The sequence below is a fragment of the Ornithorhynchus anatinus genome, chromosome 7, assembly GCF_004115215.2.
Source record: "Ornithorhynchus anatinus isolate Pmale09 chromosome 7, mOrnAna1.pri.v4, whole genome shotgun sequence".
Taxonomy (NCBI): domain Eukaryota; kingdom Metazoa; phylum Chordata; class Mammalia; order Monotremata; family Ornithorhynchidae; genus Ornithorhynchus; species Ornithorhynchus anatinus.
This window is the reverse complement of record NC_041734.1, coordinates 52,013,451-52,025,784: the sequence shown is the minus strand read 5'-3', so window position 1 is coordinate 52,025,784 and position 12,334 is coordinate 52,013,451.

Below are 12,334 nucleotides of genomic sequence, written 5' to 3'. Positions count from 1 at the left end.
GACTGTTCAAATTTGAGACAGCTGACAAATGCTACCTTGGGTCTCATTCCCCTCCCTAAGGTGTCACGTAGACCGGCTGCAGTCCCAGTTGTAATTATTCATTCATTCTTTCATTCGATAGTATTTACGGAGCGCTTACTATGTGCAGAGCACTGTACTGAGCGCTTGGAATGGACAAATCGGTAACAGATAGAGACGGTCCCTGCCCTCTGACGGGCTTACGGTCTAATCGGGGGAGACGGGCAGACGAGAACAATAGCAATAAAATTATAGAATTACATATATAATATATATAAAATTATATAATAAAAAGTATAGTCTAGTTGGTTTTTCTTAAATGGTATGTAAGTGCTTGCTATGTGTCAACACCGTTCTAAGGGCGGGGGTGAATACAAGTCAATCAGGTGAGAACTAGTCCCTGTTCCCGATAGGGCCTGGTCCGGGTAGCGAGGAGGACCCGTATTCAATCCCCATTTTACAGATGAGGCGACTGAGACACTGAGAGGTTGAGTGACTCGTCCAAGGTCACGCAGCAGGCAGTTGGCCGAGCTGGAATTAGAGGTCTAGGTAGAGACTAGGCTCCTTGTAATCTGTAAGCTGCTGGTGGGCAGAGATAGTGTTTTACCTCCTCTGTTGTACGGTATTCTCTCAACCGCTTAGTTACATGCTCCTTTCTACCAGTAAGTGCCCAGTAAATACCGTGATCGATTGATTAGAACATAGAGCTAGACAGGAAGGCCTTAACGAGGGTGTATCTTACCTCCGTATGTGTATGGTCGTGAGTTCGAATCCCAGCTCTGCCACTTGTCAGCTGTGTGTCTGTGGACAAGCCACTTCACTTCTCTGTGGCTCAGTTCCCTCATCTGTAAAATGGGGATGAAGACTGTGAGCCTCACGTGGGACAGCCTGATGACCCTGTATCTCCCCCAGCGCTTAGAACAGTGCTCTGCACACAGTAAGCGCTTAACAAATACCAACACTATCATTATTATTATTATAGACTTATCCAATGCTCTACAATGCCATTCCTTTTACTCTGGATTCAGCTGGCGATTTCTCCTGCTCCGGTGAAGATTGCTGAATTTCATACTGGGGAGTCATTGCTTTTCGTGCTTCAGGAAATTCATTCATTCATTCAGTAGTATTTATTGAGCGCTTACTATGTGCAGAGCACTGTACTAAGCGCTTGGAATGTACACATGGGTAACAGATAGAGACGGTCCCTGCCCTCTGACGGGCTTACGGTCTGATCGGGGGAGACGGACGGACGAGAACGATAGCAATAAATAGAATCGAGGGGGATGAACATCTCATGAAAACAATAGCAAATAAATAGAATCAAGGTGATGTTCATCTCATTAACAAAATAAATAGGGTGATGAAGATATATTCAGTTGAGCGGACGAGTACAGTGCTGAGGGGAGGGGACGGGAGAGGGGGAGGAGCAGAGGGAGATGGGGGGAAAAGAGGGTTTAGCTGCGGAGAGGTGGGGGGGAGGGTAGAAGGAGTAGAGGGAAACGGGGAGCTCAGTGTGGTAAATCAGAGTTTTGAGCTGCTGATTGTTCCTCCTGCTCCAGATGGTATCAGGGGCCGCCCATCGGAGCCGACCGGACTGCCCTTTCCTCCCTCTGCCCCATTTCGTTGCCCGAGTGAGTCTCCCACGGTGGCCCCAGAGCAAGCCTGCAGTGGCCGGAACTGAGCTCCGTTGGGGATGCGGCCCCCTGGCATTTAAAGGACTAGAACTAAACTAACCGCAAGTAGTTCCCCGCTTTCACCCTCTGTGAAATGGTGGTTTGCCCTAGGTCGCCAGACTCCCAGCTGCCAACCCCGATTCCAGAGGAAGCAAGTGATTAGTACGGGAACGAGCCACGTCAACTCTGAAACCCAGTTCTTCCTTAGAGGAAGGCTCTTGACAATGGGGGAGGTGAACTTTCTTACTTTTTTTATCATGAGAAAATTAAGAGAAGTGGGTGCTTGGACCCAGAAAAGGATTATCGGAGGTTTGTTTGGACGAAAGATCCCTCTTCCTAGTGGCTTTGGAGGAGTAACAAGGGCTGTTAGTGGAGGGTGGGGGGAAGGAGGGGAAATCTGTGTCCAAATCTTTCACCCAATTTCTTATTCAGAAAGTTTGCCTGATTGACGAACTGCATTTTGAAATTTTCCAGCCCCTGGTCTCATACTATGTTCCGCCGCTACGCTTTGGGATAGAAGGAAGGGAAAGAGAGGGAGGGTTCTGAGTCCACGTTGGTCAGTGCCAAGATGCAAGGGTGAAGATAATTCACCCAGTTTTCTGGACAACAGCAGTTGTTTGGTGAGACTCCTGAGCAATCACGAGGCATACGAGGCCATAATCTCACTGAAAAAAAAGCCAACAGAACCTATCTGCCTGATCTTCTCGGTTGCTTTTGAAGAGTACTAATATCAAGTCTCCCTAATTTTTCTGGCTGTCGAGTCAGTAGTCGTGAGTGCTCTTAGAATTTCCCAAAATCCACATGCATCTTTACAACCTGCCATTAGGTTTTACCCGCTCCTCCCCTTCTCTGTCCGTAGACCCAGCCTTTTACAATGATTTAGCTGCGGTTGAATGTAATCTAAATCAGATCGATTTTCAGCTTTAGTCAGGCAGCCTCAGTTTAATCATCGTTTTTTGCCAGAAGTGCAGTTGCTTTCTTTGCCCGAGCTTCATACCTATTGATTTTTTTCCCCATATTTTGGAGAGTATCAGGTCAGCTTTATGAGGTTATCGGTCGATGGTATTTATCGAGCGTTTACGGAGTGCAGAGCAGTGTACTGAGTGCTTGGGGGAGAAAAACAGACTCGAAGCATATGTTCTCTGACTTCAAAGGGTTTACGGTCTAAGGGGGAGGACTTACAGAAGTGATTGATAAAGAGTGGAAGCGGGAGGAAAAGCAATGGGGTAGAGATGTCCTAAACCCGTATCACCGCTATATTTTAGCTTATTACCCTGACCCTAGATCCAAGATCCAACCTGATAGGATCTGAGCTGGTCATCTGAGGCTGGAGAGCAGTCCTCTGCGGGAGCTGGAGGGAAAAGAGTGAGACAGACAATCTTGGAAGGAACTAACTGCCAGGTCTCCCCCTCTCCTTTTTTGTTTTTTAAGTGCTTCCTATGTGCCAGTCACTGTACTAAGCCCTGGGTTGGATGGAAGCAAATCAGGTTGAACACAGTCCATATCCCACATGGGGCTCACAGTCTTCATCCCCATATTTACAGATGAGGGAACTGATGCACAGGGGAGTGGTGATTTACCCGAGGTCACACGGCAGACGAGTGGCAGAGCCAGGATTTGAATCCAGGTCCTCTGACTCCCAGGCTCACGCTCTCTCCACTAGACCACACCGCTTCTCCGTTTTTGCATTTCTCTGTGACTGTTTCCCCGGTTCTACTTCGGTTAAGAATGCCTTTGCTGTCATCGAGGTTGTCCTGATGTATAGAATTGGCACTGGAAGATGGGCAGAAGTGTCTTGATTTATTTTGTCTATGTTCCTCTTCTCGAGCCAGATATACTTTACAATGTCATTTTCTTTTAATATCTCCTAATATTGTTAACAGTAATGACAGTGGCTTTTGCTAAATGCTTACTATGTGCCAAGCACTGTACTAAGCACTGGGGTAGGTGCAACGTAATCAGGTTGGACACAGTCCGTGTCCCACTTGGAGCTCACAGTCTAAGTAGGAGGGAGAACAGGTATTGAATCCCCATTTTGCATATGAGGGAATTGAGGCACAAAGAAGTTAAGTGACTTGTCCAAGGTCACCCGTCGGTTTTAGAACCCAGATCCTCCGACTCCCGGGCCCGTGCTCTTTCCGCCAAGAGTAAACCCAAACCGGTTCCTTTTTGCCTTGCTAAGAATAATGATTTTTCAATGGCTACCGATGACGGCGATGATCGTGAAGCCGCCATGTCCGGTGTATGAACTGATTTGGAGAATTTAGAATTTATTATTTGAAGGTAGGAACCACAGTCTCCTTGAAGAAATGTTTTCTCACACTATAAGACAAACCCGAAGCTCTAATACTAAGGGTCCACAGTATGGGGCTGGACGAAGGCAGGAAAGGAGGAAGGGTGAGGAGGTTGAATTCAGTCCACCCCAGAGTTTAGCATAGTGCTTGGCACAGAGTAGATGCTTAACCGATGACACAGTTATCTTCTCGTTATTAAGGTATGCATGTGGAGGGAAGAAGGGATTGTGTTATCCTGGTTTCAGATTGGTTCAGGCCAGCACCTTCCCCTCAAGGATCTTTTGGAATATTCTGGGAGGGGAACTGGCTTTGGGCCAGTAGAGTGGAAAGCTCCCCGCTCCTGGGGGCAGAGCTCAGTTCTGATGGGCAGAGCGGAGCAAGGAGGCCTGGAGTTTACTGGGAATTATTATGGGGTTGTAGGTCTGATTCTTGGCTCAGAGACCCTGCCAGATCGATGTGCAGCCAGCGAGCTGTTTCTGTTGCAACCCAAGTTCCATCTGGGCTAGAAAGGGAGGTTAGCGGGAGTTTATTTGCTCGTGAGCCTAGTCTGTGGGCGATAGCAGATTAAACCTAGATTTTCAGAGTTTTCTAGAGTCCTCTTGGCCACGTGGCCCTCTTCATCAGACCGATTACCTGCTGGACTGATTGACTTAAACCCTTTGGGATCTTAACACTTTCCCTACAAACTTTTCCTTCGGTACTCTGGGTATTTGTATTATTAACTCGATCTTGATTGTAATCTTTAATATCCCGGTTTGGGATGTGCCGAGGTTCAACCGTAAATTAGTCCATCAATGGTATTTGTTGAGGGTTTCCTGTGCGCAGAGCACTGTGATAAACCCCCTGAGAGAGGACCGTACAATAGAGTGGGTAGACGTGTTCTCTGTTCACCAGGAGCATGGCTGCTGGGGGTTATGCAGCCTCACCTAGTTGGTGCTGGTAGAACCTAACTCCTTACCCTCCTTGGAAGATGTCGAATTTAAGGTACGAGGTAATTTTAGCCCTGGTTGGATATACAGCAGAGTGGCTCCAAATTCAGAGAGGAAACAACTAACTTGGATTCTTACAGTGTGTATGTGTGCTTTATATTTTTACACACACAGTTTTAGAGAGAGGCTAAATTTTGTGGTCGGTTTGTTTTCAGGTATTTATCAAAGTGCTTACTGTGTGCCAGACACACTATGCCAAGTGCTAGGGAAGATGCAAGGTAACCGGGATGGACACAGATCCTGTCCCACAGGGAGTTTACAGTCTTCGTCCCTGTTTTAAAGATGAGGTCGCTGAGGTACAGAGAAGTGAAGTGACTCGCCCAAGGTCACACAGCAGACAAGTGGCGGAGCTGGGATTAGAACCCAGGTCTTTCTGACTCTCGGGCCCGCGCTCTATCCACTAGGTCCCACCCCTTCTCTGGCACCAGTTTCTAACAGCCCCCTTTTTACTGCTATTTAAAACCGAGCTTTCATTTCACCAACTGCCCAACACTGTCACAGGCCAGTCTCCTCCGTTCTCCTCCTGTTGCCTTTTTCCAGACTGCTTATTCCTGCTATCGCTTCTTTCTCCCCGTTTCCCTCTTCCTTCCTCTTCCAGCCCTTGTCCTCCTCCCCCGTCCCCAGCTGGGAAATATTAGATTACCCTTGGCTGCTCAGCTGGCGTTCCAAATAGGCAGGGAGGCAGCTCTGATGTGCCAAACAGTCCTCTCAGCTTTAGAAGAGCAGACAGCTTAATATCCCTTTGGAACCGGGATATGGATTTTCAGGATCCTGAAAGGTAACCCAAAGAGGCATTGGCCAGCCGGTGGAGGAGAGCCTAACTGTACCGAGGATGGTTCTGAGAATGTGCACTAAGAAGTTTTTGGTAAGTATTCTGTGTCTTCTTAAATCACTCCCCTAGACACCCGTTTTAGCCACTGTAATGTGCTGAATAACGGCGGTGGTGTGACTTGTTTGGCTAGGCCGTTTCTAAAACGCCAGTTGAGACGGTAGTTCATCCGCATGGCCAGTGTGATCTCCTCCGTCAGACTATCCGTTCTTGAAACTTTCGCTTGGATCTCGGATGCTTGCGGCCGCGCACGACGAATCCGCTTGGGCTGTGGGTAACAGGTGGCTGAGGCATCAGTCGCGTCTCCCGGGTTGCCTGAAGATTTCTAGGCGGGGTGCCGGGAGGCCGGAGAGGCGAGAGAGAAAGGAAGGAGTGAACCCGTTCCTCACCCTGGGGAGGTGGATTTATTTAAAATAAGAAAATAATCGCTGTCTTTACTTCAGAAGATTGTTTCTGAATTCTCCCCGAAAAGCTCTCGGTGAAAGAACGAGCAGTCGGATGGACAAACTTTTCTTAAGCTCCTTCGCCTAAAGAATGGCGTAAGAGAGTCCCAATCTCTCATGTTCCCAACACTGGGACTCTTCCATCGGTTACTGAAATTTCTGTTAATCTGCATCCCCTGGCCCTCCCCTATAGATGTAGGGTGATCGATTTACCGATGGATCCCCTGTAGGCTGTAAGCTCCTTGTGGGCAGGGGGATCGTGTCTACACAGCTCTCTTGCATCACACTCTCCCAAGCGCTTAATAATGTTGGTATTTGTTAAGCGCTTACTATGTGCAGAGCACTGTTCTAAGCGCCGGGGGATACAAGGTTTTCAGGTTGTCCCACGTGGGGCTCACAGTTTTCATCTCCATTTTACAGATGAGGTCACTGAGGCACAGAGAAGTTAAGTGACTTGCCCAAAGTCACACAGCTGGCAAGCGGCGGAGCCGGGTTTCGAACCCATGAACTCTGACTCCCGAGCCCGGGCTCTTTCCACTGTGCCACGCTGCTTCTCTAATACTAATGTTGGTATCTGTTAAGCGCTTACTAGGTGCCGAGCACTGTTCTAAGCGCTGGGGTAGACACAGGGGAATCAGGTTGTCCCACGTGGGGCTCACAGTCTTCATCCCCATTTTACAGGTGAGGTCACTGAGGCGCAGAGAAGTGAAGTGACTCGCCCACAGTCACACAGCTGACAAGTGGCCCAGCTGGGATTCGAACCCATGACCTCTGACCCCAGAGCCCGTGCTCTTTCCACTGAGCTGCTATCCACACAGTAAGTACTCAAAAAATGCCATCGATTGATGGATTGATGTACTTGGAAAGCAGCATGGCCTGGTGGAAGGAGCACGAGCCTGGGAGTCAGAGGACCTGAGTTCAAATCTTGCTTCCCCCATTTAGCTGCTTTGTCGGGCCATGGGCAAGTCACAACTTTTCTGTCCCTCAGTTCCCTCATCGGCAGAATGGGGGTTCAGTACCTGTTCTCCCTCCTATTTAGTTTGAGGTCCCCGGGTGGGGTCCGATCACCTCGTATCTACCTCAGCGCTCGGTACAATTCTTGGCACATAGTAGGTGCTTAACAAATACGGTTTTTATTACCTGGTTCCCAGCTTTTCCGGCGGTCCTTCTTCCTCCCCACCACCGTGCCTTTCATTCTAGGCTGGAAGCATTCTGTCCTAGGTAGAGAACGGGAGGCCCACCTGTAACGTTTCAACTTAATTCTCAACTACAAATGGCTGAGTCAGTGACAGTGTTCGAATCCTTCTGTTTTCATCCACATTTAGTACCTAGCCACTTCCATCTCAGAATCGTTTCGAAGACGGATGATTTAATGAGGCCCAACTCTCTTCCCCACTCTAGGAGGGAGGATGGGCCACCCCAACCCCCAGAGGCATCCAGGGAATCTCCTCCTTGGTTTTATGAAAGCGGAAAAATCACTTTTCCACTCTCTGCCAGGATAGAGTGTCTCTGCACGAGGATAATCCGTAGCTGCCAATTTTTCACTTTGAGAGTGGGGCAAAACTTGGAGAGAGGAGTTGAGGGGGTGGGGATTTGGAAAGATGCGGCATCAAGAGGGCTGGTCATTTGTTGGGGGGGGTGGGGGGGGGGGGGGGGCGGAAGACACCGACCTCTGGGAGAATGCGGGAAGCCCTCGATTAGCACCCGAACCTGGTGGGGGCTTGACGGTTCTCTAGCCGCTGACCCTTGGTGACCCCTGGTGTGGAGGAGCCCTTCCAGGCTGTAGGGCTGGGTTTTGGGGAGAGGAGCCTTTAATGATAATAGCAATAATAATAATTATGGTATTTGTTAAGAGCTTACTATGTGCCGGGCACTGTACTGAGCGTTGGGGTGGATACAAGCAAATTGGGTTGGACACAGACCCTGTCCCATATAGGGCTCACAGTCTCAATCCCCATTTTACAGATGAGGTCACTGAGGCACAGAGAAGTGAAATGACCTGCCCAGGTTCACACAGCAGACGAGTGGCCGAGCCGGGATTAGAACCCATGACCTCCTGACTCCCCGGCCCGCGCTCTATCCACTACGCCGTGAGAGCTGGAAGTCGGGAGGCAACTGTGACGGGCAGACCGGCGTCAAAGTTCATGGGTTTTAGTCCTGGCTCCACTACTTGTCTGCTGTGTGACCTTGGGCAAGTCACTTAAATTCTCTGTGCCTCGGTTACATCATCTGTAAAATGGGGATCAAGACTGTGAGCCCCATGGGGGACAGGGACTCGGTCCACTAGCCTGGTACGGCGCCTGCCACATAGTAAGCGCTTAACAAATGCCAACATTATTCTTAGTTAGTTATAATACTATAGTATTATTATAGTTATAATACTAATAATAACGTTGGTATTTGTTAAGCGCTTACTATGTGGAGAACACTGTTCTAAGCGCTGGGGGAGATACGGGGTCTTCAGGTTGTCCCACGTGAGGCTCGCAGTTAATCCCCATTTTACAGATGAGGTCACTGAGGCACAGAGAAGTTAAGTGACTCGCCCACAGTCACACAGCTGACAAGTGGCGGAGCCGGGAGTCGACCCCACGACCTCTGACTCCGAAGCCCAGGCTCTTTTCCACTGCGCCATGTTCCACTGAGCCATGCCACTGAGCCATTGTTACTATTGTGATTGGGAAATAATAATGTTGGTGTTTGTTAAGCGCTTACTATGTGCCGAGCACTGTTCTAAGCGCTGGGGTAAACACAGGGGAATCAGGTTGTCCCACGTGGGGCTCCCAGTCTTCATCCCCATTTTACAGATGAGGGAACTGAGGCCCAGAGAAGTGAAGTGACTCGCCCACGGTCACACAGCTGACAAGCGGCAGAGCCGGGATTCGAACTCATGAGCCCTGACTCCAAAGCCCGTGCTCTTTCCACTGCGCCACGCTGCTTCTCAAGGAGCGGCGGCTCTTGAGCGGAAACTTTCAGTCAGTCGTTGTTGTTTATTGAGCGCTTACTGTGTGCCCATTCCTGTACTGAGCGCTTGGAAAAGTACAAGAGATTTGGTAGACGTGATCCCTGCCCACAAAGAGTTCACAGTCGGAGGATCGTGAAATCGGAGGATCATGGAACGGAGGCGAAAGCGGCAATTGAGCCAGGGGTCACAGACGATATATGACAGCCCAAGAGAGGACAATCTTCGTACGTGCGTAGCTTAGAACAGTGCTCGGCACATAGTAAGCGCTTAACAAATACCAACATTATTATTATTATTAGCTCTGCCGCTTGTCAGCTGTGTGACTGAGGGCAAGTCACTTCACTTCTCTGGGCCTCAGTGACCTCATCTGTAAAATGGGGATGGAGACCGGGAGCCCCACGTGGGACAACCTGATTCCCCTGTGTCTACCCCAGCGCTTAGAACGGTGCTCTGCACATCGTAAGCGCTTAACAAATGCCAACGTTATTATGATTTGTGTCTGTGGGAGGTGACCCATTAAAAGAATGGATATTATAAAGTTGAAGATGGAGTGCCTTTACAGATCCTCTAGTTCCAACCTTGGCCGCAACGCTGCGTTCGCCTCAGTCCTGTGTTCGTCTGTCACCCACCGCGGATCTCCTCCGGTCCTCTAGCTTTCGCTGCGGTGCTCAGCTCCGCTTTTAATCCCGAAACCAGCAAAACCCATCTTGGGCTTCAGGGCTGCCTCCTCTCTCTCAGCTGCCGCGGGCATCTTCCCACGACTCCGTGCCTTTACTCCCGAGTTTGGAAAGAGCCCAGAAGACTAAGTCGCCTTACAAACTTATGTGTCACCTTTTTCTCTCTGGGGAAGGAGTGGTCTTAAAGGGACAGGGGCCTTGTCTGAGCTTTGTGTGATTCGAATCTACTTGACAGTTCTCATTTTTTATGGTATTTGTTAAGCGCTTACTATGTGCCAGGCGCTGTACCGAGCGCTGGGGTAGATGCGAGCTAATCAGGGTGGACACGGTCTCCGTTCCACATGGGCTCACGGTCTTAATCCCCGTTTTATAGATGAGGTGACTTGAGGCCCAGAGAAGTTGTGACTTGCCCAAGGTCACACAGCAGACAAGGGGTGGAGCTGGGATGAGAACCCAGGTCCAACTGATGCCCAGGCTCATGCTCTATCCACCAGGCCACACTGCTTCTCTTGAGATTTGTCGCTGAATCTGGTTATTTATATAGAGAGTATCTGCCTCACTGGCACAAAATTGTAAATTCCCTGTCTTCTCTCCATTCTAGAAACCACGTTTGAGGGGCGGGAAAGGACTCCTCCAGAGCAGAGCCACAGCGTGGCTCTGACTTTAATAATAATGTTGGTATTTGTTAAGCGCTTACTATGTGCAGGGCACTGTTCTAAACGCTGGGGGAGATACAGGGTAATCAGGCCGTCCCACGTGAGGCTCACTGTCTTCATCCCCATTTTACAGATGAGGTCACTGAGGCACGGAGAAGTGAAGTGATTTAATAATAATAATAATAATAATGTTGGTATTTGTTCAGCGCTTACTATGTGCAGAGCACTGTTCTAAACGCTGGGGTATACAGGGTCATCGGGTTGTCCCACATGAGGCTCACAGTCAATCCCCGTTTTACAGATGAGGTCACTGAGGCCCAGAGAAGTCAAGTGACCTGCCCACAGTCCCACAGCCGACAGGTGGCAGGTGCGGGATTCGAACCCACGACCTCCGGCTCCCAAGCCCGGGCTCTTCCCGCTGAGCCCCGCTGCCTCCTTGTGACTTCTCTCACCCCAGTCGGGAGCAGGTGGGCAAATATATTAAAGAAGTTCTAGAAGCGTATAAAGCCATTCCTGTTTTATAGCCTGGGAAACTGAAGAGCAGGGAAAGCAGCCGGCTTACTCACTAGCCGTTTATTGCTATTGTTCTCGTCCGCCCGTCTCCCCCGATTAGACCGTGAGCCCATCAGTGGGCAGGGACCGTCTCTATCTGTTGCCGATTTGTCCATTCCAAGTGCTTAGTACGGTGCTCTGCACATAGTAAGCGCTCAGTAAATACTGTTGAAGGAATGAACGAATGATCACTTGGATCTGTGACCTTTGGGCATTTGATATTCTCCCCAGCCTCAACCCCACAGCGCTTCCATGGAAATACCTTTAAATTATACATTATAAATGGTTTACTTACATCAATGTCTGTCTCCCCTTCTAGACTGTAAGCTCGGTGTGGGTAGGGAACCCGTCTACCAACTCTGTTGCGTTGTGCTCTCCCAAGTGCAGAGTTCAGTGTTCTGCAAATATTAAGTGCTCAGTAAGTACCATTAATTGATTCCGTGAGCAGAGACTAGAGCTTGGGAGCTCTATTGATTGAGGAGCTAATGAGTTCCGGACTTTGATATGCTAGATCAGGGGTTTTCAACTTTTCTTTTAGGAACTGAACACTTGTAGTCGCAGGGATTCGCCAGAAGTACCTCTCTGCCCTACGAGGCCCCCGGCACTCTTCCTCTCCTTCCTCTGTCCCGCCGCCCCGACACAAGATCAGAGGAGCAGCATGGCCTGTTGGAAAGAGCTTGGGCCTGGGAGTGATAGGATATGGGTTCTAATTCTGCTAAGCCACTTGTCTGCTGTGAACCCTAGGGCAAGACAGTGGACTTATCTGTGCCTCAGTTACTTCATCTGTAAAATGGGGAGGAAGGACTGTGAGCCCCATGCGGAGACAGGGACTGCATCCCACCAGATTATAAGGATGTCGGCATTTGTTAAGCGCTTACTATGTGCAGAGCACCGTTCTAAACGCTGGGGGAGATACAGGGTGGTCAGGTTGTCCCACGTGGGGCTCACGGACTTAATCCCCATTTTCCAGATGAGGAAACTGAGGCACAGAGAAGTGAAGTGACTTGCCCGAGGTCGCACAGCAGACAAGTGGCAGAGCCGGGACCAGAACTCACGACTTCTGACTCCCAAGCCCGGGCTCTTTCCACTAAGCCACGTTGCTTCTAGTTGAGGCCATGGGAGCGAGTTCTTCAAGGGAGTAGGTTTAGTCGGAGAACAGAAAGGGAACCGGAACCAAGTCTTAAGGGGCTCCCACCGTTAGGAGGTGAGAGGCATTAGGCGGGGAACATTTCTACCAACTC